Below are 23,708 nucleotides of genomic sequence, written 5' to 3' on the forward strand. Positions count from 1 at the left end.
AAGAATCTTGATTCTTCCCCAGTGTAGTTTCGAGGATATGGAACCTTTGAGAGGTGGGGTCTATTGGAAGGTACTTTGGTCAAGGGGTTGCTACCTTCGTGAATGGGTTAATGCAAGTCACACAATAATTAATTAGTTCCACTAGAGTAAATAGTAATAAAACAGTAGGACTGATCCCTCCTCACTCTCCTGCTTTCTGTCCTGCCTTCTTAAGTCCATGTGACTCATTTCCACGTACATGGGTTCCCACCTGATGCCATCTGAGATGTGGTGTTATAATTAGAGGCCTTCACTAATGGCTGGACAGATGGGGCCTCCCAGACTAAGACTTCCAGCATCTAAAATTATAAGATAACTAAACATTTTTCCTATATAATTTACCTAGCCTTGGTATTTTTCTATGGCAACAAAAACCAAACTAATACAATCCATTTTGTGACCCCCAAACCATGACATTAGATGACTTTTCAATTTATGTCAATAAATATCAATTTTACTAACACATTTTCACTTTCAAAATGTTCTAATATGGAGTCATGAAGAAATCAAAAGCCAGGTTTTCCTTTGCTTGCATTAGTTGATAGATAATAAACATAACATAATATGTTTCCTTATTCTCTGGATTCAGAAATGTATATTTGGGAACTATTTCTGGGGGAGATGATAGTGGCCATGTAAATAATTTCTAAAGATGTTAACTTTTAAATAAAAGACTGGAAAATCAAGAGAAATTGTTCTGCATTATAAAACATGAAAATCCTTGGGTCTTTGAGTTTTTCTTTGTATGTGTGTGTGTGTGTGTGTGTGTGTGTGTGTGTGTGTGTGTATTCACACATGTATGCAACCTGTTATACCTCCTACACTGTGTGTGTTGGTAGCTACAATTCTGTCCTTTCAAACACAGCACCCTTGTTTTAGAAAAGAATTCTCAACTAAGCTTATATATACAATTGTCCTTTGGTGTCTTAAAAATTACTGATGCTTGAAACCTACCTTCAAAGATTTCAATTTAATCATCTTGGCTTGCAGTTTCAGTGTTAGGAATTTTAAAGTCTCTCTGGGTGATACTATCATGTTGCTAAAGTTGAGAACCACTGCTTTAGGGTTTTCTATTTGGAAATCCTTGGAAAAAAAAGTTTATAACTTCCTTATAGCTGTTCATGTTGAACTTTTGTATTCCTTAAGAAATAAAGGTTGTGACCAAGAAGTCTCCAGATTCCAAACTCTTCAAGAGTAAGTAGGAGGTGGAAGCCAACTTCAGGGTATTCCACACAGCAGATGAAAAGCTCTGCTCACAAGCTCTCATCAGTCTTCTAAGTTACATACCCAGATCCACAATGAAACCACAAGGAATATGTAAAGGAGAGGGAGATACTTAGTGCTCTCAGTCATCTGGGAAGACTGAGGAAGCTCAGAAAATACCCCGTAGAAAACTGCACAATAGTTATACCTCTCTAATGTTTGCATTCAGAAATTGTGAGATAGATGTGCTATGCATCTCTGTTAGAGGAGTGCTTTGGGATTTTTCAAAAGCATGAGTCAGCAAAACAGTGAGGGGTCAAGTCCACCCAAAATTAATAGAAAGAGCAATTATGAAAGAGCAATAGTTTCTACTTTTTATATGATTTTTAAAATTTTTTAAAAGGGATAATTATATGAAATTCAAATTAGTGTATCTAAATAAAGTTTTTTTTTTTGAAGAAGCCATGAACATTTTCCTCTCTGTTTTCTATTGCTCCGTGAGTGCTACAGTGACAGAGTATAATCGTTGTGAAAGAGATCACAAAGCCTTCAAAACCTAAAATGTTTACTCTTACCTTCTTTATAGAATAACTGTGGTGACCCCTGATCTAAAGGTGTTTGAGATAAAACTGATTTATACTCTAGAAATCGCTATGCAAAACACTTAGCTCATCCTGTGCTCACTGTATGAAGAAAGTAAGAAATTAGAAAGTATCAAATGCCATTCTCCATTACCATAAAATGAAGTTGATAAGCTAATGGATTTTCAAACAGAAATAAAGTCAACATAGCATATCTTTCAAAATAAAACAAAGCGAGCAGAGAAATATAAAGCCTTGGAACAGTAGGCATCTGTATTCAGACAAGTAACAGAGTTTGGATGTGAAGAGTTACTTTCTGTTAAAAAAAAAAAAATATATATATATATATATACCACTGTTTAGCACCAGACTTAGGAATGACCTGGAAAAAAAAAATAAAGCAAGCTAGGTCTGAAATAGCTAAGATAAGTGTGGCAGATAATCATACTAATCAAGAGAACACCTTCTTCAAAAAAATCCTCATTTGCTATCAGTGAACACATACTGATATACCACTTTATTGTGAAGAAACATAATAGGTTGTACAAATGAAATCCAGGTGTCAACACCTACTTCATATTTTATTACTCATTAATAACAGACATTGTTGAAATAGAGAATTAAAGCTTTGGATTCTGAGGCAATTTCTCATTCCTGCTGATTCCTAATGTGCTGATTCCAAATGTGCTCAGGGGCGCTAAGTCCAATTCATTCTGTTGATACCCTAGAGTCATGTGCATGATTCTTTGATAGGAAGGAGATGACACACCAAGGAAATGAATGCTTGAAGACCCGGGAACAAATCTTACCCTCTACCACTCTCTGGCTTTTTAACTCTAGTAAATTATCTAATGTCACCCATTTAAGCTATGTATTTGTATCTACCATAGAGCTTTAACAGGGCCTGATGTTCAAAACAAAACGAAACAAAATTTAAAAATTTGGAATATAAAACTACGAGAAAAAAATGATGTAAAGTGCTATCAATAACAAACACTATTTTCAAAAAAATTTTCCTCCCTGTGTATGGGTGGATGGAATCAGTGGTAGCAGAGAGGAAGGGATGAGTCTGTATGTCCTAAAAATCCTAGCCTTTCTGGATTATATCGGGGGATTTTCTTAACCCTTGACTGATGGGTGATATTCCTGTTGAATAATAGGAGGCTCTAGCAGGAGACCAAAAGGAGGAAGGAGAGAGGGGTCCAGGTAATTGAAATGATTAAATTTCATGTGTCAACTTTGTTAAGATACCGTGCCTAGTTGTTTTATGCACCATTAGTCTAGATGTAGCTATGAAGGTAGTTGGAGATGGAATAAATACATAACATCACTGGGAGCTTAGTCAAGATTAACCGTTTTGGAGAGGGTGGGCCTCATTCAATCAGTTGAAGGCCTCAAGAGCCCAAATTGAGGCCTCTTAGAAAAGGAATTCTGTGATATGACAGAAATAGTACCTGAGCTTCCAGCCTGCCAGCTTGCCCTACAAATTTCACACTCAAGACTCTAACATCCACTCCTGTCTGAGTTTCCAACCTGCTGAGCTCCCCTGCATATTTCAGACTTGCCAGCCCCCACAGTTGCATGAACCAATTCCTCAAAATAAATTTCTTTATATATCTCATCTATATCTATCTCTATAGCTGTCTATATTTACATGTCTTACAAATTTCTTAAATGAATCTTATAAATCTCTCTTTCTACTGTAATATATAATATAATGTTTTATATATTGGGAGATACAGAGAGGCATCGCCTATTAATTTTGCTTCTCTGAAGAATTACTGCAGCCTGTTTGTGTTCTGGGGCTCTGACTCAATGCAGGCATCTGTGTCCATCTGTGTATACAATGGGATTCCCGCATTATATATTTCTCCGACCCTATATCTGAGGTATAATGTGCTTTGGTTTCTCTCTGCTCGAATGACTCTGATTTAAGTGTCTTAAGTATTTCTCACTTGGGCTCTGATAGGGCATGTCACGAGTTATCAGAATAAAAATAAGAAAGTCTCCAAAAAGTATTGGGATGAAGGCCCTCCACTATGAAAAGTCCTCAGTAAGAGGATAGCCGTCATTAGCTTCATGGCTGAAGTTAATGGTCACTGCCATGGTTGCTGACTTCTCCGTTTTTGCACTGATAAATAGTTCTGCATTCATTTAAAAGAATCCCTCCTCATCTTCTCTCTGTCCAGCAGAGTCTCCGCAGGGTACTCCAGCTGCATCTTGGCAGTCCTTCAAAGGCTGCAGCAGTGTCAAGGTCAAAGGTCCTGCCTCCCCAGAGGCCAGGGTCACTTTTCCTTTTCGAAGAGGGCCAGTTCCCTCCAGGCCAGGTGAAAAGGAAATATCTTTCCAGAAGCAGAAACAGACAAAAGAAAAAAGCCTTCTAATTTTTCTGTGGTGTGAATGGAGTTGATGGAAAAATGTCCCACGCCATTTTGTTCAACAGTGTGCAGGGCACCATTTTGGGAAAGGAGAACCAAAAAAAAAAAAAAAAAAGATCATTTATATTCTTGTGGGCCCCTGAAAGTTTATTTTGAACTTACATGTGGCATTTCACAAAAGAAGTAAACATGTATTTAAGTATCTGTAGGCGGAGGGTGCATTCCTGCTTCCTTCCCATCCTTGACCTCATTACAGTACCTACATCCCTGCCCACCTTCCCTGGCTCTGGTATCCTAACTGTTTTCACAATGAAAACCCAGTTTCTCCCAGCTCCATATCACTGCTTGATTCCCATTGCTTTTATAATAAAACAGAAGTTACTCAATTTGACTCTGGCCTCCTGTTCCTTTTAACTAGATTCTTTGGAGGTCCTTGAGTATCTGAATCACCCTACTTCTTTTGTCGGGTGTTTGTTTAAAATGTGTCTTCTTATTCCCATTTTTACTCTTGTATCCACGCCTTGCTCATCAGTCAATTTCTACTCTTCTTTCAATTTACCTCAGGTGTAAGCAGATGCCCATTTTCTTTATCACCACAGTTTTCTAAATCACTTACCTCTAATGCAACAGCAGGTGCCTCCATTTACATTCCTACACTACATTCTCATCCTATTTCTCATTACCATAATTATTTTGACCTAGATAAATACTGGATAATGCCTTGGCAAATTAATAGGCAAACAAATGAAGGATTCAACAGATCAATAAAAAAAACCCCACAAACCCACAGAGGCTCTTGTGACTTTTGTTAGTCATTACTATTATTGCTAGCTATAGTTTCCCACCCCCAACCCCCAAAGCTATTCATGGATACAGCTTTTCTGAAAGCTTCACTGTGAATTTGGTAACTGTCTACCCACATGCAAACCCTCATCTAACATTTAATGTCTGTCCCGTCCTCATGATTCCACCAAAAGTTTCTGAAACACTCACTGTCACTTCTTTGTTCATGCTCTAATTGAGTGAGCTATTTTTCCATTTTAATCAAAAGACCTGATAAAAAATTTTAGATGAGGAAAAGTTCATTAGGGCCTCTCAGGGTTTCAGAGGTCTCCATCCGTAGACACATGACTCCCTCCATTGCTCTGGCCCAAGGCAAGGCAGAACATCATGGCAAAAGAGTAAAGCAGAGAAGAGTGGCTCAGGACATGGCCACCAGGAAGCAGAGAGACTTCTCTCACCAAGGACAAAATATATACCCCAAAAGCATACCCCAAAGACCCACCTACTCCTCATATTCTCCACGTACTCCTCATCTTCTCCACCTACTCCAGCCACCACCCACTTGTCTCTAGTTCTACCCAGTTATTCCCCATCAGGGGATTAATGCATCAATTGTGTTAAAACTCTCATAATCCAATCATTTCACCTTTAAATTTTTGTTCATGCATTTTCTTACACAAGCTTTTGGGGGACACCTCATATCTTAATTATAACATGTTTTTTCTTTATTTTATGTTATTCAACACACATCTTTCAAAGTCTGAATGAAATCAATCTATTGTGAGCCAGTACTACATTTCCTATATAATATATAAATTTAGTATTCTATTTTATGTAGCTGATAGTTGATACAACCAATAATAATTAGATTTGAGTGGTCATCTAATCAACTCTTTTACTTCAGCCATGGAAAGTGGTTTATTCTCTCTGAACATGTTTCTTTATCTTAGGCCTGGTTGCGATCCCCTTGTATTGCCTCTGTATTTTTAGGACTACATGTTAAAAAAAAAAAAGTGTGTTTTAGTCAGCTTTCTGTTACTATATCAAATTTAGCCAAGATAATCAACATAAACAGAGAAAAATATTTATTTTGGCTCCTAATTTCAGTCCATGGTCAGTTAGCTACATTCCTTTTGTGCCTGTGGCAGCATAGCATATCATGGCACGAACATGGGGCTGAGGAAGCTGCTAACTTCTTGGCCACCAGGAAGCAAAGAGTTAAAGAGGAGGTTCCAGGTCCCAATATCCTTTATAAGGATATGACTGAGAGACTTCCTACTAGGCCCTACCACTTTAAGATCCACCATGTCCCAACAGCACCACCACCTGGGGACTAAGTCTTTAACACGGAGTTTGGGGAGGCCCTTATCCAAACCATAGCAGTGTGTGAAACTAAACAGAGTAACCCTAGGAGGGACAGAGGTAGTGCACCTTATTTACAAGTGCATGCCTTTAAATAAAATGATGAAATTCTAAAAATCCATTTGTTGATCTATTATCACTTAAATTTTAAAATAAATCTACTTTTCGTTTAACATGATGGTAAGTGCTTTATTCTTATAAATGATCTTTACACTATTGATTTTTTATAAATGTGATATCTTTAAAAATGAAAAAGACATAACAGTCGTGAAGAATGAGTGTCACTCAAACATGGTTCGTTGTCCACTTGCTATTCATTCTTGATGCCCACTGACTGCTTGAAGTTCTTGTAAGTAAGAAAACCTACTTTAATCTTTGGATCAATCCATTTGACTAGGTCATTGACTACATGAGCAATGGACAAAACCTGTAGGAAAGATCATGATTATGAAGGGCCAAATAAGGAAACTGTAGTTGGTGAGAACAGGAAGAGAAGAGAGGAGACAGAAGGGTAGACAATCAAACAATAAAATAAAAATCAAACCCATAGTTGGTGCAAAGAAGAAATTAGCTCCATTTGTATGGACCTTGATCCAATTTTGACAACTTTTATCCCTGAGTACATTTAGACCTTACTTTGTTGCAAAATTAGCAATTACTTTGCAAGCAAAAGCAGATTACCAAATAGCCACTGATTTGAGTTTTGGTGGTGATGCTGATTTCCAGTCATTTTTTTTTCTTTTAATGCAACACAAAATGACTGAGCCTCACTGGCATTTCTTTCTTTTCCTTCCCTTCTTTTTTGGTACTGACAATTGAACCCAGAAGCACTTAACCACTGAGCCACATTCCCAGCCCTGTTTTGGAGCCACAGTCTCGCTAAGTTGGCTAAGTTGTTGAGGCTGGCTTTGAATTTGCAATCCTCCTACCTCAGCCTCCCAAATGTCTAGGGTTTCGGGTGTGTACCACCACTCCTGGCTGCATTTCTTCTCTTATACTCAATGTTGCAGTTTGGATATGGAAGTCTCCCAAAGGTCCATGTATTGAAGGCTTTGTCCCCCTGTGGCATCACTGGGAGGTGGTGGAACTTGTAGGAGGTGGGGCTTAGTGGGAGTAAGTTAGGTCATTTGGAGTGTGTCCTTGGAGGACATATTGAGTCCTGGGTCCTAGCTCCTACTTTTACCCTCTTTGCCTAGACACCACTAGAGATGATAGGCTTTGTTTTACCATGCATTTCATATCATGGCTTACTGCTTCATCAAAGGCCCAGAAGCAATGAGGTCAAGTGACCATGGACTGAAAACTCTGAAACCATGAACTAAATAAAACCTTTCTTGGCCAGACACAGTGGTGCACACTTACAATCCCAGCAGCCTGAGAGGCTGAGGCAGAAAGATTTTTTAGTTCAAAGCAAAATAGGGCCAGAGATGTGGCTCAGTGGTCGAGTGCCTCTGAATTGAATCCCCAAAATCACCGCCGCTCCCCCCCAAAATAAAACCTTTCTTCCTTATAAGCTGTTTATCTCAGGTATTTTTGTCACTGCAATGATACCCTGATTAACTTGCTCAGTGTTTTTTCTTTCTTTCTTCTTTTCATCTTTCCTTCCTTCCTTTCCATTTTTTAATCTAGGTAATAAGAAATGAAACTCTCTTTCAATCTTTCTCCTTAGTACCCTAGAATATTTCAATGTATCCAACAATAAAATTTTGCTTTTCCTATTTAGTAATAAGATGAGGAATGAAATGCTATTTACTGGGGGGGACCAGGGGGCAATAAATTTGATAATATGCTTATCTGCACTTTCTAAAACAAGCAACATGTAGTGACTTGCCTATTATTTGATAAATGTAATTTGTAAAGAAAGTTTATTGATCATCCTCCAATATAATTTATTTTTTGTCTAGAAAGTTTTGAAAGACTGCCTGCATTAATTACATCAATCGAATAATTTCTACAACATAGATGCTTCTTTTGGAAACATATTTCTGAAATTGTCAAAGTTGTTTTGTTTTACATTTCAGTTCATCACTGACAAATTATTGTCAGAAACAGAAACCTCCTTTGGAGAAAAAATACTTTATGTAAAATCCAAATGTTAAAAACGAAACCAGAGCTATTTTAACTGAAATAGGGATAAAGATCTTGGAGTTCTCTACTTTAAAAATGATTGAAATTCCACTCCCCCCCTCCCCCGCTCTGGGAGACAAGAACACTAAGAAATTCTGTATGATTCCAAAGAATCCTACAGCAAAATAGAGCAAATTTAGAATGTCCAATTTTTACTCTGGTGCTCTCCCTGAATGTGTCTACAGATAGAACACATCAGGCTCACATTAAATTCATAGTAACACATGCTATAAAGTGTCCTCAGTCCAATCTCAGATTTACTGCATCAAAAGAATTTAGGGGAGAGCCCAGGATTTTTCATTTTACTAGATTCCCATATTCTTCTCAGCATATGTTAAAAATTAGGAAGAACATTTTTTTTAACTCCAAAAGAGTCTCTTTTCACCTCTGTTTATATAGGTATCATCCTAAAATTACTTCCATTCATGTACTTATTTATTTCACAATTTTTAATATCTATTTTGAGGACCATAAAATATTAAGCCAAATATTCAAGGCATCATCTCTTGGAATATAAAGTAAACTGAACAATTTGTGGGATGACCAATAAGCCTGTTTGCTATGTTTCCTCTGATTAAGGGACAATTAGGAGCAGCATGTTGAATTGAAGACCTCCCTGAAGAGTGTTCTCTCTTCTCCTTATCCTCCTGAAGTAATTTTCAGTAGTTACATGGTGGTATGTTAATATGGCTTTGTGTTTACAGTAATTTCCCATTATTTTTCTTTGTTTCTTCCTCTTTTTCTCTCTTCTTTTTTTCCTTGTTTTTAGCTACTCAGAACTTCTGTTTCTTGGTAGCAGCAGCACTACATGAGTTACCATGGTAACAATGCATTTTGGGGGGATAACAAAAGTAAATATGGGTGTACAGTGTCAGCCCTTCAGTTGCTAATTCCTGGAGGAGGGCTGAGATTGCGTACAGCAGGCTTTTGCTTTGAAAGTGGTACAAGTTTTTGGTTTTAAATATATTCTGTTAATTGAATAGTTGTACTTTAATAATTACAGTCAAGAAATACGCTTTCTTAACAGCCATTTAGGAAGGGTTACAGAGAGAGAATAAAAATGTATCCTTTGAAAGCAAAAATGGTTTAAGGAATCTACTAGAAAGGGCTAAATTAGGCATGCTAAGAAAGATCAAAATGACAAACGTTTTTAAATCATGCACTTTAAAAAAAATGTCTTTTGTAGTGGTCGCCTAAATTCAAGGAGTTAAGGAATAAATTTAGCTAATAATTAGGAAGTAAAAACATCCTTCATCAGAAAAATTTGAATCAAAGAATATGAAAGCAAAAATGACCCATAGAAACCATCCCAGTGTAAGATAACACAGTGAGGTAGTAGAAAGACCAAATTTAATCTGGTTTCATCTCACTCTAAGTTTTTTCTTTCACCCCCTAAATCTTGCAGTCTTACCTGTGAGCAAATAGGTTGTAAAAATCAGGAGTCCCATTTTCTAGTTCCTTCCTGTGCTACCTTGACTGCCACTTCATCACCAGTTACCTGTACTATATTGACTTGCTCCAAATTCTTTCCCCAGCCTTCTTTCTCGACCTCCCTATGCTATGGCCACATTCCAGGATTAAAAAGTTAAGTTCTCAGAGCATGCAGGGTAATCCAAACTATTTGCTCTATTTGCTTTGATTTTCAAGGCCTTTCCTGTCAGGGAACTGTCTTGTTCTGTAAGAAAATCTCCTAGTCTTTCACCAAAGAGCCCCTTGGCCCAGCAGCTGACAAACTGCTTGCTATACATGAATATTCCAGTTCTTTTTCATCTTTCCATATTGTTTCTCAGCAATTCCACTTTGAAATGTATGCCACTCTGGCCATTCTAGAAAAACTGTATGTCATTCAGCATACTATATAATGAATATCTTTGCTTTAGAACATTTCCTGAATGAATCCCCAGTGCCTGTGGCTAGTCCTGTTTCTGATTTTCTTTTTCAGACCAGATGGAACTTGGCGCACATTTCTCTTAACATTTTTCCCATGTTGTAATTATGGGTTTACAACTCCATCTTTCCCTCCTGACTGCACTCAGGATCAAGTTCCATGACTGACTCACCTTTGTGTATCCAAAGCAAGCGTGAGACCTGGGATAAATCATGCTGAATGGCCGAATGAAGAGACAAACCTTCTGAGGTGTAGAATTATTGTTCTTGACACCTACCAAGCAGGAAATTGAACATAAAAACAAACAAATTTCTTTTATTTTCTCCCTTGCAGTTGAGCTCAAGAGGGTATGCCAATGGGGAGAAATAAAATATTGCTTCACCTCTCTTGTAATCTACAGGTTGTTTGCAGTAGTTCCTTTCTCCCAAGGTAAAAGTTACTCTAGACCTGCATTATTAATACACAAAGGAAAAATCAACTTGGCTCTTTGTGTAATTTGCATTGGTAAAGCCTTTCCCATCCACAGAGACCTTTCAGTCTCTGTACCTGTAGGTCCATGTTATGCCATACGGAATCATAGAATTTAAATTTCCTCTCTCTTCCAATAATGACATTTTAAATCTTTGTTCATCTTAATCACATCTATTTCCAGACTATTCCACCAGCTCTTTATCATAATATCTGGTCCCTTTGTCCTTTGATTGCACTATCTGTGGGAAATGTTTTTGGTATGTCTCTAGTAACCAATTTTAGCTGCAATGATGTGTCTTGGAAATTTTATTTGTTTTCAAGAAAGAAAGAAAAGAATTATTACCATTTTAATAACAATACCAACATTAATAAATAATAGCAATATCCATTTTCATTTTTCCCCATGAGCACCTATTCAAATTGTTTTACATACTTCATGTTATTCAAACCCCTCAAACACAGTTTCCAGTGATATCATGAGCTTGAATTAACCCATGAGAAATGGAACCTCTTATTAAATTACCTTGTCCAAGACCCTAATATCTTGAAATTCTAAATTATGTATTATTTCCACAGAAAATTAAAATTGAAAGCTAGATCTTCTTTATCTCTGGTATATTTTTAAATTTACCATCAGAAAGTTGAATACTGTACTAAAATTGTTAAATTACTGTGCTATAGTTCTATCTCAGAGATTTGACTGCTTCACTGGAATCCAACAAAGGCATGGAAATCTAGGAATATGAGAAAAACAAAGGTTTAAAATGCTCAAAAGAATGAATTCTGTCTCTTTTCTTGACTAATATAGGTTCAGCACAACACAGTTTGTATAAACCATTGTCTTTTGCAACAAAGGCAGCTTCAAGAAGCATATTGAAAAAAATTTATCATTTTGATTGTGCTACAAAATACATTTTTCATCTGCAATATGCAATGTGGCCATGAAGGCTAACCTATGAAACCTCGACATCTGATTATTGGTTCAGATGGAAGAGCTGAAAGATGATTTTTGCAAAATGTAACTGCCTTGGAATTTTAAAGGTTTTGAATCAACTTTGCCTTCCTGAGATGTTTCCTACCCAGCAACAAGAAAATGATACCTCTTAAACACTTATCCTTTTTTTCTCCCCAATGTCTGCCTTCTTTTTGTAAAATATAAAACACAGATTTTTTTTTCTTTTACTGGAAATTTATCATCATCTTTTGAAACTTCAACTTTTCCTTTTGCAGCAGATGTAACTGAAGGCAATAAACAAACAAATAACAGGGGAAACCAGATTTAATATGAAAAAAAAAAAAAACAACACCCTGGTAAGGAAATCGGATGTAGAGGAAAGGGATTTAAGAGTTCCTGTTTTCTAGGCAAATCTGTTTGTATGTACCTTATGGAAGATTAATAAATGAGAGAAAAAAAAATTAAAAAAGGGAGGAAAGATACTAAAATAAGTTTAGTATTCTCTGTTATAATCATTCAAACTGAGGCCTACTAAAAATGCACATAAAATTTTATACTCAATTTCGTTAGTTAAAAAATTTTCCACAGATTTCATCTCTACTTTTTGGTGCATGAGTGTGCTCCAAGCTATTCTTTGCAGTAAACTATACATATTAGTTTTATCATCTATATCTTACAAAAAAAGAAAATTTTAAAAATGTATTATTTAACATATCCAGGACATCTAATGAATGAAGTTGGTATAAATTTCAAATTACTTGATGTAACTGCATTTCTCTCTCATATATTTGTACCCACAATTTTAATTTGAAATTGGTACATGTGTGCCTGCTTATTTGTGATTTTGTGGTATACATATATGTTGTGCACATGTCAATTGAGAAAAATAACTAATATGCAATGGGAAGCATTTATGTATTTTGCTCTTTTAAAATACCAACACAAAATAAAATTTTTTTAACACTAAAAGATTGAAAAGGTAATAATGTAAAAGAAAAAGCAGATACTTAAAATGAATAAAGATATGTATTCAACATCACAATGAGATGGACACCTCTTGTAGACCACTTCCTTTCTCCCTGCTCCCACCCCCAGTCATTACTAGGACACCCATTCTGCTGGATAAGCTCAGAAGTACTCCCTGAGTGCTTCATCTCCTATCCCTTCTCTCCTGTCTCGGGACTTTTCTGACACAGAAGCTCAGGAATTTATTATGAACTGACTCAACACTCAGATGACACAGCCAGAATCTCACTGATTTCCAATAGGTCCTAGAACAGAAAGAGTTGTCTAGGAGGTCCAGGTGATGATGTGCACCTGTGACTCTACCGGCCCTGGCGCTTTCAATAATGTTAGAACAATTCATCCTGGATAAGGTTGATTTGAGGAGTCTCTGGAAACTTCCAGTAAGAGTCCTGGTGGAAATTTCCAGGGTTTGGAGAAAATCCTTGCCTTCTGTAGCTGAGAACTCAGAATCTGAAAGGGACATTTTGGCCTGCTCTTGAGTCTTAATAGGGACTTTATATGGCTGTGCATAGGGGGACAGCAACTGTTCATAGTCATCCAGCTGCTTTTCATTCTTGTCACAGCTGCAAACCAGGGCAGGCAATGGGAATGTTAGATCCGGGATGAGGTCAAGCTGGTTGAGCAGGATACATGTGCAGATGGTGTATAACTCCTGTGTCTCACCAGTGCCTCCCTCTCATCTTACTCCCTGAACAAATACCTCAATTTTATAGTTTGTTTCTTGCTATTCACCTGATGGAGGAGGAAAAGAAATCTTGAACTTATTTCACAGATTTGTCAGTATCATATGTTTGTGCTTCTCAGATGAGCAGGCACCTACCAAGCCCCACACTGGAGGGCTCATAAAAATCCTCCATAGAGTCGGCCTCCTCATTCACATTGCTTTGTGGAGAAAATTGGCCTTAAACAATCCTATACAGGGAGAAAGCCCTGAGTGAATGGTTGCTAGGTAGAAGAAGATAGAAGGGGCAAGATTGAAGAGCAGAATAAGGACAGATGAGAAAGAGTGGCAAATGGGAATGAATCAAGAGCAATGTGAAAATGTGTATGTGGGACACAAATACCTGCCAGAGAGCATCCACGAAGGATGTGGAACTCCCATAATAAATGGATACCTGAATCTATGGCTACTCACCACCATTTTTCTTCAGCCACATCAGTGTTGATCCTCATTCTGTGAATGGAATGGTCATTCTGACCAGAATGAAAGCTACAGGCTGAGCCAAACAGCATGGACACCTGTGACTCATATACTCTGAACTCATAATGCCTAACGCACAAATCACAGAGACCAACATTGAGCTCCCAATATGGTAGCCTCTCCTAAATGGACCATTGATGGCAGGTTAACTACCTGAAGGTTAACTTTCCTGCTTTCAGTGCCTTTGCAAGCATAGCCACCCAAATATATGCAGAATTCTTAATCTGTTTGCATGATATTCTGTACATTTTCTCAGACCATGGGTCAATTGTGTGGCAACAGTTTCAGAAGAATAGACCTGTGGCTATAGCCCACTGGTCAAATACACAGAAATAGACAACCTCAAAGAACAGTGAAATAGTCCATTTCATGATGAACCTTTAAGCTTAAGCCAAATCATCAGCTCAGCTCCAAATCCCTGTAGGATGTAGATGCTACACACCAGTGTATGGGAAATTTGCTGAACTTCCCCTTTTATTTTTATTTTATCTTATTTTATTTTATTTTTTTATATGATGGCTGCAGCAATTAGAACGCTAGGTAGAATCTTTTCAGGAAACAGATTGTGGAATCACCTTTACTCTATTTGACCAAATTTGACCTGATTTTATTAAATTGACCTAATTCAGAGAAAATTGCGCTAGAGTAGAAAGATGATGAATTTCAAATAATATCTCTATTACTAGTCATAGCAGTGATGTTAGTAACTTGTCCTACTAAACCTCCTAAAATAAGTCTTCAAAGTGATGGTGACTCCAAAGAGTACTTTGACAGATTGAACTTAATGAATGTTATGAGCTAAGCTGAATGTTGCAAAGTACAATCTACTGGATATTTCTTATTTCAGCTATTATTAAGGCAATGGTTATATGCCAGGATTTCCAGCTATATCTGGGTGCAATTTTGATAGAGCAATGCCAAGGAATTTCTTCTTCCTATCCAGGAAATTCTACAACATCACATGGAATATTAAAATAAACTCCATTTACATTTATGCTGGTGGAACCCAGAACAATGGGAGTTAAAGTCTTAGGAAAATAAACTTTTCCTATTCTAACATGTTCTTGTTGGATCTATTAGTCACAGTGATATAAAACTGACTAAAATACCTTTGCTGGATCAGGACAGCTTATTGATATATTGGTATCGAACGTTGTCTTTGCGTGTGTTGGCTCTCCAGACAATGTTGAAATGCTGTCATCTTATGTGTTAATCACATTCACTTCCAGAATAGTGACTTTTTCTGTTTTGCCTGAGTGATGTACTACAACACACAGCTGATAGATTTCAGGTTTAGGAATTTAGGATAAAAGAACCAGTCACTAAAAGATTTTCATCAGAACTTATTTTATTAACTAACACTGAAATCCATCAATGTTATTGATGGATTGGTATTCTCTCTCTCTCTCTCTCTCTCTCTCTCTCTCTCTCTCTCTCTTTCTCTCTCTCTGTGTAACACCTTTAATTCACCCTTATAATTAACACACCCAGAGTCACATATTTAAATGTAGGACCAGGATTTGAATCCTGAGCTTTGGACTCCAAGAACTACATTTGCTTTAATAGACTATGTTCTGCCAATCACTAGAGCACTTTCTACTAGGGCAGAGTCAAGCTAAAAGGCATATTTAGGAATGTAGAGAAGGTCGCAGTCATGCCTGAAGGGTATAAAAAAAAGGCTCGTGAATCAGAAAAATTACATCACATTTCATTTGAATAACTTGCAGGTCGATATTTTATAGAGTATATAAAATGGCAATAAAAGATAATGGAGAAAATAAAGATAATTCATTTTCTCTGAGGCATTGATCATCAGGAGAGGGAGATTTTCTTTCTCCCTTTTGTACCAAATGGGGAATTTGTTCAATATTCTTAATTTACATAAAATACACAATGCAGTTAGACACTTTAAGTGCTCTTTGCATTTAGTTTATGACTATAAAATCATTTCCAGAAACGAGAAAGTTCTCTGTGTGTTTTATTTACATTTTTCTGAGTCCAACTTTGAAACCATTAAATAAATAATTCATCAGGCTTGAGGCTTAACGACTTGGTATGGGGCTTTTTACTTCTACTTCTCACTTGGTGCATGCATTTCACCACAGCCTTGTCAACAGCCACTTGAGGATTCACTTCCTTCTCCCCATAAAACAGGAGTTGAAGCTCAGGGTTTTCCCTCATTACACATGGGCGTCGGCCATTTCATGTCATGCTGAATGGACAAGTAGTCACATCTGCCCCCTTCCTTTAGTATTTACTGTGGAAGTCAAGTAGGTTTCAGTCACAATGATACAGCACCTGGAGTTCACAGAGAAACAGCTCAGTGGAGAGGAACAACTCATGGAAGAATCCCGAAATAATAGATTTAATACAGAAACGAATAAACAACTAAAGGAGTCCTTTGGAAAGGGGTGGCTCGGTTCTAGGTACAGGAACATAAATTGGGTGCAATGCTAAGCCACCAATTACTATTCCAGCTAGACTGGAGTTTGAGACCATTCAAATAGATGACAATTGGAGTATTTTTCTCCTAATATTCCAGGGCTAGAAATTTATACCATATATAGTCACATAAAATATCATACAAAATGCCTTTAGGTTTGACTATAATTGCACCAATTTATATTATCAAAAGGCAGCACAGTAGAATGCTAAAAAGCCTGAGCCTACCTCTGCTACAAAATGACTGTGTGATCTCAGAAAAATAGTTGATATCATTAGTTATAGTTTTCCTCATCAATAGCCCAGAAGCCATAAAGAAATATGTATTGATTTGCTGTATGGAAAGAATGATTGATCTATGCTTAGTACTTCTTGTATCTCTGGCACATAGAAAGTGCTTAAAATAATATCAATCTATAACTGTTATTCATCCCTTTACCAATCAACTTGAAGGTAGGAAGCAAATAATTTTGGAAAAAATTTGGAAAACACTGAGTAAGTATTACTGTTTCAATTTTTGTAGCATCCACAGAAAGTGTGCCCAGTTACTGACTACATTCTTTCCAAGTCTCTCCATACAGGGTTTTAAGCAAGTGTGATTGTTGAAATATTTGCAGTCTCCTAACTCAATGTAAAAATCATCCATAATACATTTCAAAACAGAAATTTCCAGATTTCTTATCCAAGTATTATGAACAAGTATATTGTGGGAAGATATATAGGATTCTGATTGTTCACCAAAATCCTAAAGTAATTCTTACATGTACTAAGAGTTGATAACAACAAAATTAGTCAATAGTAATAATAATTATTATAGTAATAATAGATATTATTAAATGAAAATTGAATGCCAGACTTGTACAAAACATTTTACACAATATTGTCTCACAGAATATTTATAATATTCCTGGTTATTTTATAATTTTGGTTGATATGTGCAGGAACGGAGGCTCAGAAAGGTTTGATAACTTGCTCCAGGTCTCATAACCAATGAGGGACACAATCTTGGAACCTGATTCTGCCAACTCCATTGATGGAACATGATCCCAGTGAATGTATCATGACCCTTGTTCTGTGCTTGATGCTTCCCTATTAATAGAGTTTATTTTCAGACTCTCCAGCCTTGAAAAATGAGAATTAACACTATAATCTTGTGTTTGAACTTTGGCAGGCTCAAAATAAAACTTTTCATACCTCATATGTGCCTGTATCATTTGAATGCATAATCTGAAAGAAAGAAGTTGGAGTATATCTGCAGACAATCCTCTGCAGCTCTTCTTAGACTTGGAATCAGAAGCTAGTAAAAAATGTAGAGTTTTACAAAACTTTGAAAGAAATCCTTAAAGTTTGTCCATCTCTCATCTCAAAACATGACACTCTTGGCATTCTATTAACATCTGACTGATTATTTCCTCAATTTTAAGACTTGGTTCCCTAATTACATTTTCCAAGTAGTCTTTCCTCGACTTCCAAAATCGTGGAAGTCTTCAGTGCTTTTATTATATCCTGTATATACCTTTAACTTTAAACCAAGCCCAAACCAATATGATTGTCCACTTACTATGGATTTGTAAGCAATTGACCACTAAATACTTATCCCTATAAGCTTTTTGAATGATGGAAGAAAATAAAGAAAAAAATGGAGAGAAAGAAGGGAAACATGGATTCATCAACAGGCTATTTAGAAGAAAGTTCTCAAAATTTATAAGGATGATATTTCTAGAAAATTTTGATGTCAAAGTCAAGGTTAGAGATATGTAGTGTATCATAAATGCACTCATTAACTAAATCCTGGGAAATGTGGAATGTTTTGCACCCTAATTTTATTTTTATGATTCCTTTGGGAACATTCATGTTCATTCATTCCACACATGTGTAATAAAACACAGGTGCTGCTAGGAGCATGCATACAAGAATCAGGCAGAGCTACTCCAGAAACCGAACATTGTTATGAGGAGAGTGCATTTTTGCTTCAGTTTTCTCTTGTGCAAAAAAAAAAGAATTAAAACTTTTGTGATGATATCAGAGTATCAGTAAAATGTCATGCATACAACAAGCAGCCAGTAAAGGAAATAATTATCTGTTGACACATTAAGTGATATTATTAGTCAATATTAGAGAATACTATAAAATATTCACTGTTCCCTCTGAGAGAGAGAGAGAGAGAGAGAGAGAGAGAGAGAGAGAGAGAGAGAGAGAGAGAGAGACAGAGAGACAGAGAGAGACCCCAGATGCTGAGACTAGCCTCAAAATCTAGAGGCGGGGGGGAGAGGGAGAAAGAAAAAAATAGTTGGTCTAGTATGTTTCTAACCCACCCTGCATTCATATTTAATGATAATTCCACTTCACTTCCTCTGCTTTCTGCTGCATGTTTTGAGAGTGTTTGTGCTATGCGTAAGCTAAACGGGACTGATGGAGAAGATGGATTCCTGAATAGTTGCTAATGGTCTAGACATTTCACTGTTTTGTCAACAAAGCCCTATTGTTGAAAGCAATGTTTTCTCACATGTCAATATCTCTGCCATGTTGTGTTGATATTAATGGAACTGCCAGGAAAGGGATTTAATTAATCATTTCCCTGAATAACTACTGCCAGTCCTGATTTCCCAGTTGAAGGCATGCAGGACAATAGAGAGTATCTTTCAGCACAGGTTCAGGCACCTGAATTATGCTAGGAGGATGTATTTGGAAAGTCTTGCTGAGATATAAGTTTGGTCTACTTGGTAAATAAACAGGGTTGTGATTTATTCCAAAAAAATTATCTGGAGCAAATATATTGTACTTCTACTTGGCAGTTATGTTTTTGCTGTGGTTCTGTTCTATAATGGGACATAGAAAATTTTCTGGAGTCTAGTGAAAACAGTGTTTAATAATACCCTGGTCCTCTGCCTATAGCCGAATAAAATAGTAACTGATGCTTTGTATTTATGTGTTTTTTTCACCTGGTACATGGGATGAACCCAAGAGAACTTTAAAACAGCCCTTTTCATCTTCTAAGACAGGGTCTCTTGAAGTTGTTGAGACTAGCCTCAAAATTGTGGTCCTCCTGCTTCAGCCTCCAGAGCAACTGGGATTAAAGCATATGCTACAGTGCTTAACAAATTATGGACTTGAATCTTCAATATTATTTTACACTTTGAGAATTCAAAGAAGGGAGGAGAGAAGCATGACAAAGCTTCTCCCTCCCCACTTACTCACATATCCTTCCCAGATAAACTGGGGCTCTTTCCAGAGTTCTTGTTAGGCCATAACTATTACTGGGTTTTACTCTTCTGGTGAAGCCAGAGGATAACTACAAAAAGACATGAGTCACTGGGGACAGGGTCTTTTCTACTCCATATCTTGATATTATGGCCAATTCGATTTTCTGTTCTTGATGCAAACCAGAGGCTGTTAATATTCAAAGTTTTAAATGTGACTTTGAAGATAAATGTTCTCTAAAACTTTAAACTTATATACAAAAACATATCCTCCAAATCAGTTCTGCATGACAGTTTGGGGCAGATGACCCACTAATCATAAAGTAGTCTTTTGATTTCTTATCTCCTTTCTGTGTATTTTCCACAAAGACCCCATGAGCCGGAGGAAAGTTAGAGCCAAAACAAAGTCCAATGCTTCTCAACTGAATCCAGTTGAATGCCATCCCCACACTTACCTTATTTTACAAAAGGAGGCCAAATAACCAACTCTTAAAATATAGCCCCCACTTCACCATTACAGCAGCAAGTTCTTAATTCTTAAAGTGATTTTTGCATTAGTGTGTGAACTTCCTCCTAAGTAAAACTTTTACACAAACACAAGCGCTTCCCAGAAGGAGACCCTCTGGTATAAGTAAAGAGATTCATTAATTTGTGAAGGAACAGTAAGAAACCAGCTTTAATTATTTTCCATTAAATCAATAAATATGAGCATGTTTTAGTCATCTAGAGACTAGCAGCAGGAGAGAAGAGGGAAATTTATGCCACCTGTGAAAATACATGCAAAGCCAGGTTCTGCAATAAATATATGTATCTTTAAATAAAATGAAAATATGCCCTATAAAAATAAATAAATGAAAGCAGCAATTGTTTCTGCAGTGACTGCTTTACCAAAGCTGTGTTTATTTTTCAGTCAGCTTTCACAAATATTCTGAAATGATAACAGTAGAAAAAGCAATTTTCCAAGGCCCCAAATTCCATATACTTCCTGACATAGGTAAACTCTTCATGGAAGTGACATGAATTCATGATGTGATGCACTGGTATCTACTTCCCAGGAGGAAAAAAAGTGAAATAGTACTAATTTTTAAGGCTAAAATTTGTAGAAAAAAAATTAGTTTTGAGTAACTACAAGACAAAGGCAGGGGGGAAAGAAATTTTAAATAATCTATCAGAGCTGGTACAGAGGCCTCTCTCAAGATATGTATGATCTAATTTTAGGAAAACTATTTACTAAGTTAATGAAAAGAAAAATCGCCTCCTTTTATACTTGTGATTCCACAGAGGCAAGAACCCTGACATGTAGAACTGAGGACATCATTGGATCGGCAGAGTCTTTGAAAACCAAAGTTCTTTCCCATAGCTACATCAGAACGCCATACCTATACCCAAACCCAAAAGATGAAAAGTAAAACAATTTGAGAAGGCCAGCCAATAAATGTTTTGTCCCTATATCTTTGTAAGTGGTAAAGAGTATAAATATTTTATTTTTAGCATGTCTTCATTTTTTAAAAATTAAAAAAAAATTACTTGATATATTTGACCTAAATTTATGTATGCAAACTTGGACCACTAATGTTTTGCAGTCTTTGTATAGCTTTATTTTTGCTGAATCCAAATGCAACAGAAAAAAATATGTATTAAAGATCATTCTTTATGCATTCAACAGGAGAAATGCCAGGTATGAGAGTGCATTGATAAATACTCTCTGTCCTCACAGAGTTGCCAATCTAAGGAATGGCTAACAACAAAAAAAATAATAATAATAAGTGGCCTAAAGAACACACACAGGATAAATTACAAGTGACATTCCATGTTTGAAATAAAATAACTGGATTCTGTAAAAATGAGTGGCAATGGTAGGTGTGGCTGAGTCCCTTCCAGTGACACTTAAACTAGGGGCATGCTAGGAGAAGATGAGGGATGCATAGGTGCCCAGCTTGTAAAATAACTTAAAGAACACCCATGCAGGGAAGAGTCACATGAAACAGAATTTAATACCTTCAGGGTCCAGGCTTTGCAGGGTATCCATCTGGAGAGAAATGCGGATAGAGTCTCTATTTAACTGTAAAAAACAGTAGAAAGGAAGGGAGTGACAATACTTCAGATATTTTAGGAATGAAGAAAGGAAAAGGGGAGGGAGATAGGGAAGTAGAAAGTAAGCAGGGGGTAGGGAGGGAGGAGAAAGGAAGGGAAGGGAAGAAGAAAGGGAGAAAGAAATCACTGCAGCAAGGATTTATTCCTTCAAAACATAAATGATTGAGGCCCTCAAGTATTTCCGATTCCATTAATGCCTGTTAAATCCCTTACAGTATCAAGCATTGACAAAATAAATTCACTTGTGGTAAACTCACCTCTGATGGTATATAACCAGTATGTCAGACTTGCAGATCATAAGGTGAGTGCACTCACCTAAGGCTGTTCAGTTATCTAGTGACAGAAATATACAGGATTCCAGGTCTGCTTATCAGCAATGTCAGTAACTTTGCACCTACTTCGTTTATTAAGGGACCAAATCTTTCTTCTAAACCTATCCCTCATCCCTTACTCATTAAGTCAGGAGCAGGTGTATGAAAAAAATATATTGACTGAGCCCTGACTAAGAATCAGGCATCAAATTTGAACTTTAATTTATATATTATATTATCTCTAAAGATCATTGCATGTGCACAAGCCCATGTACATCCATACATAGGAAACCATAGGAAACCACATGGGGATTCCCATAGGAGACCACAGGAAGACAATTGTCATCTACAAGCCAAAAAGACAGACCTCAGAAGAAACGAACTCTGATGACACCTTGATCTTAGACTTGTCCCCGCAAGAACTGGGGGAAGATTTGATTTCTGTTGTTCAATTTACTGTATCTGTACTACTTTGTTATGGCCAATCAGGCAAACTAACTGAGGGAGAATGCAAAATGGCACAACCACTCAGGGAAAGATATAGTTTTCAGTCACTTAAAAAGTAAAGCATGCACATAGGGCCCGGCAATGACATTTCCAGGCATTCCTAAGAGAAATTAAGGTAAGTGTTCTCACACACACTTATATATGAATGTTATTGGAAGCTTCATCCACAATTACCAAGAGAGACAAACAACTATCAACTGGAAAAAAGAATAAATAAATATGCCTTCCAATGGAATAGACTCAGCAATAAAAAAGAACAAACTGCTAATAAACAGTTCCCAGCATGAATCCCAAAATCATTTTGCCAAATGAAAGGCAGCAAAGAAAGTTCTAGAAAAGGCGAAACTGTAGCAACAGAAAGCACATTAGTAGATGCCTTGTTCTGAGGTGAGGACAGCACATAGTAGTTGATAGAAACAGGCATAGGAAACTTTGGGGGATTTACGTAAATGTTCCAAAAATTGATTATGGTGATGGTTAGAGAAATATATCCTTTTATCTACAATTCGTTAAACTATGCAAGAACTTAGGCAAGTTTTAATGGTTTGTAAATTATTCCTCAAAAAGTTTTTTTTTCCCAAAAGACCCTTTCTAGTAGTTAAAATAACTCCCCAATAAACTTGCAGCATTGGAAGCTACAGTGAAGAAGGCTGTTTGAAGAGTCTATTCAAGCTACCTCCAAAACTGTGAAACTTAAGCCTATATGGTTTCAGAATTATGCATAAACAAATTCAACGTGTGAGGAATAAAAAGAGGTAGAAACAAAGCCCCAAGGCAGCAAAATGGCTACAAGGCACCCAAAGGATTATTTTACTTGGTCTCTAGCCTTTATTTTGAACCTGTATTTTTCATTTAGTCCTGCATTGTTTCATTTTATAACTCTCATTCTCTTTGGAATTCAATTTCGTCATTAGAAAGTTTAAGAGGATGAAATAACACAACTGTTCATATACCTCTAAGTTCAGGATTGTGTATACTTACATACAATATGATCATGTTTCCAACATCATCATCTGATGATAATAATCTAATAAGTCACATTTCTTCAGTAAGAGAAATGTAGACCAGATCTTAAAACATGGAAAATGACTGGGATCGATGAAATTGAGAGCAGGGTACTCCCTTCCTAGAAAATATTCC

The 23,708-nt window shown here is 36.7% G+C and overlaps 1 long non-coding RNA gene across 1 annotated transcript in view; it reads right to left on the reverse strand.

Annotated features, from left to right (window-relative positions):
• Window positions 1-21,756, reverse strand: part of LOC144373164 (uncharacterized) — a 35,977-nt gene extending 14,221 nt beyond the window's left edge. Inside the window, exon 1 of the long non-coding RNA XR_013432912.1 lies at window positions 21,655-21,756. This is a non-coding gene — a long non-coding RNA (uncharacterized LOC144373164). The remainder of the gene's footprint in view (window positions 1-21,654) is intronic.
• Between the last annotated feature and the right edge of the window lie 1,952 nt (window positions 21,757-23,708).

Source organism: Ictidomys tridecemlineatus, unplaced genomic scaffold, assembly GCF_052094955.1.
Source record: "Ictidomys tridecemlineatus isolate mIctTri1 unplaced genomic scaffold, mIctTri1.hap1 Scaffold_277, whole genome shotgun sequence".
NCBI classification, from domain to species: domain Eukaryota; kingdom Metazoa; phylum Chordata; class Mammalia; order Rodentia; family Sciuridae; genus Ictidomys; species Ictidomys tridecemlineatus.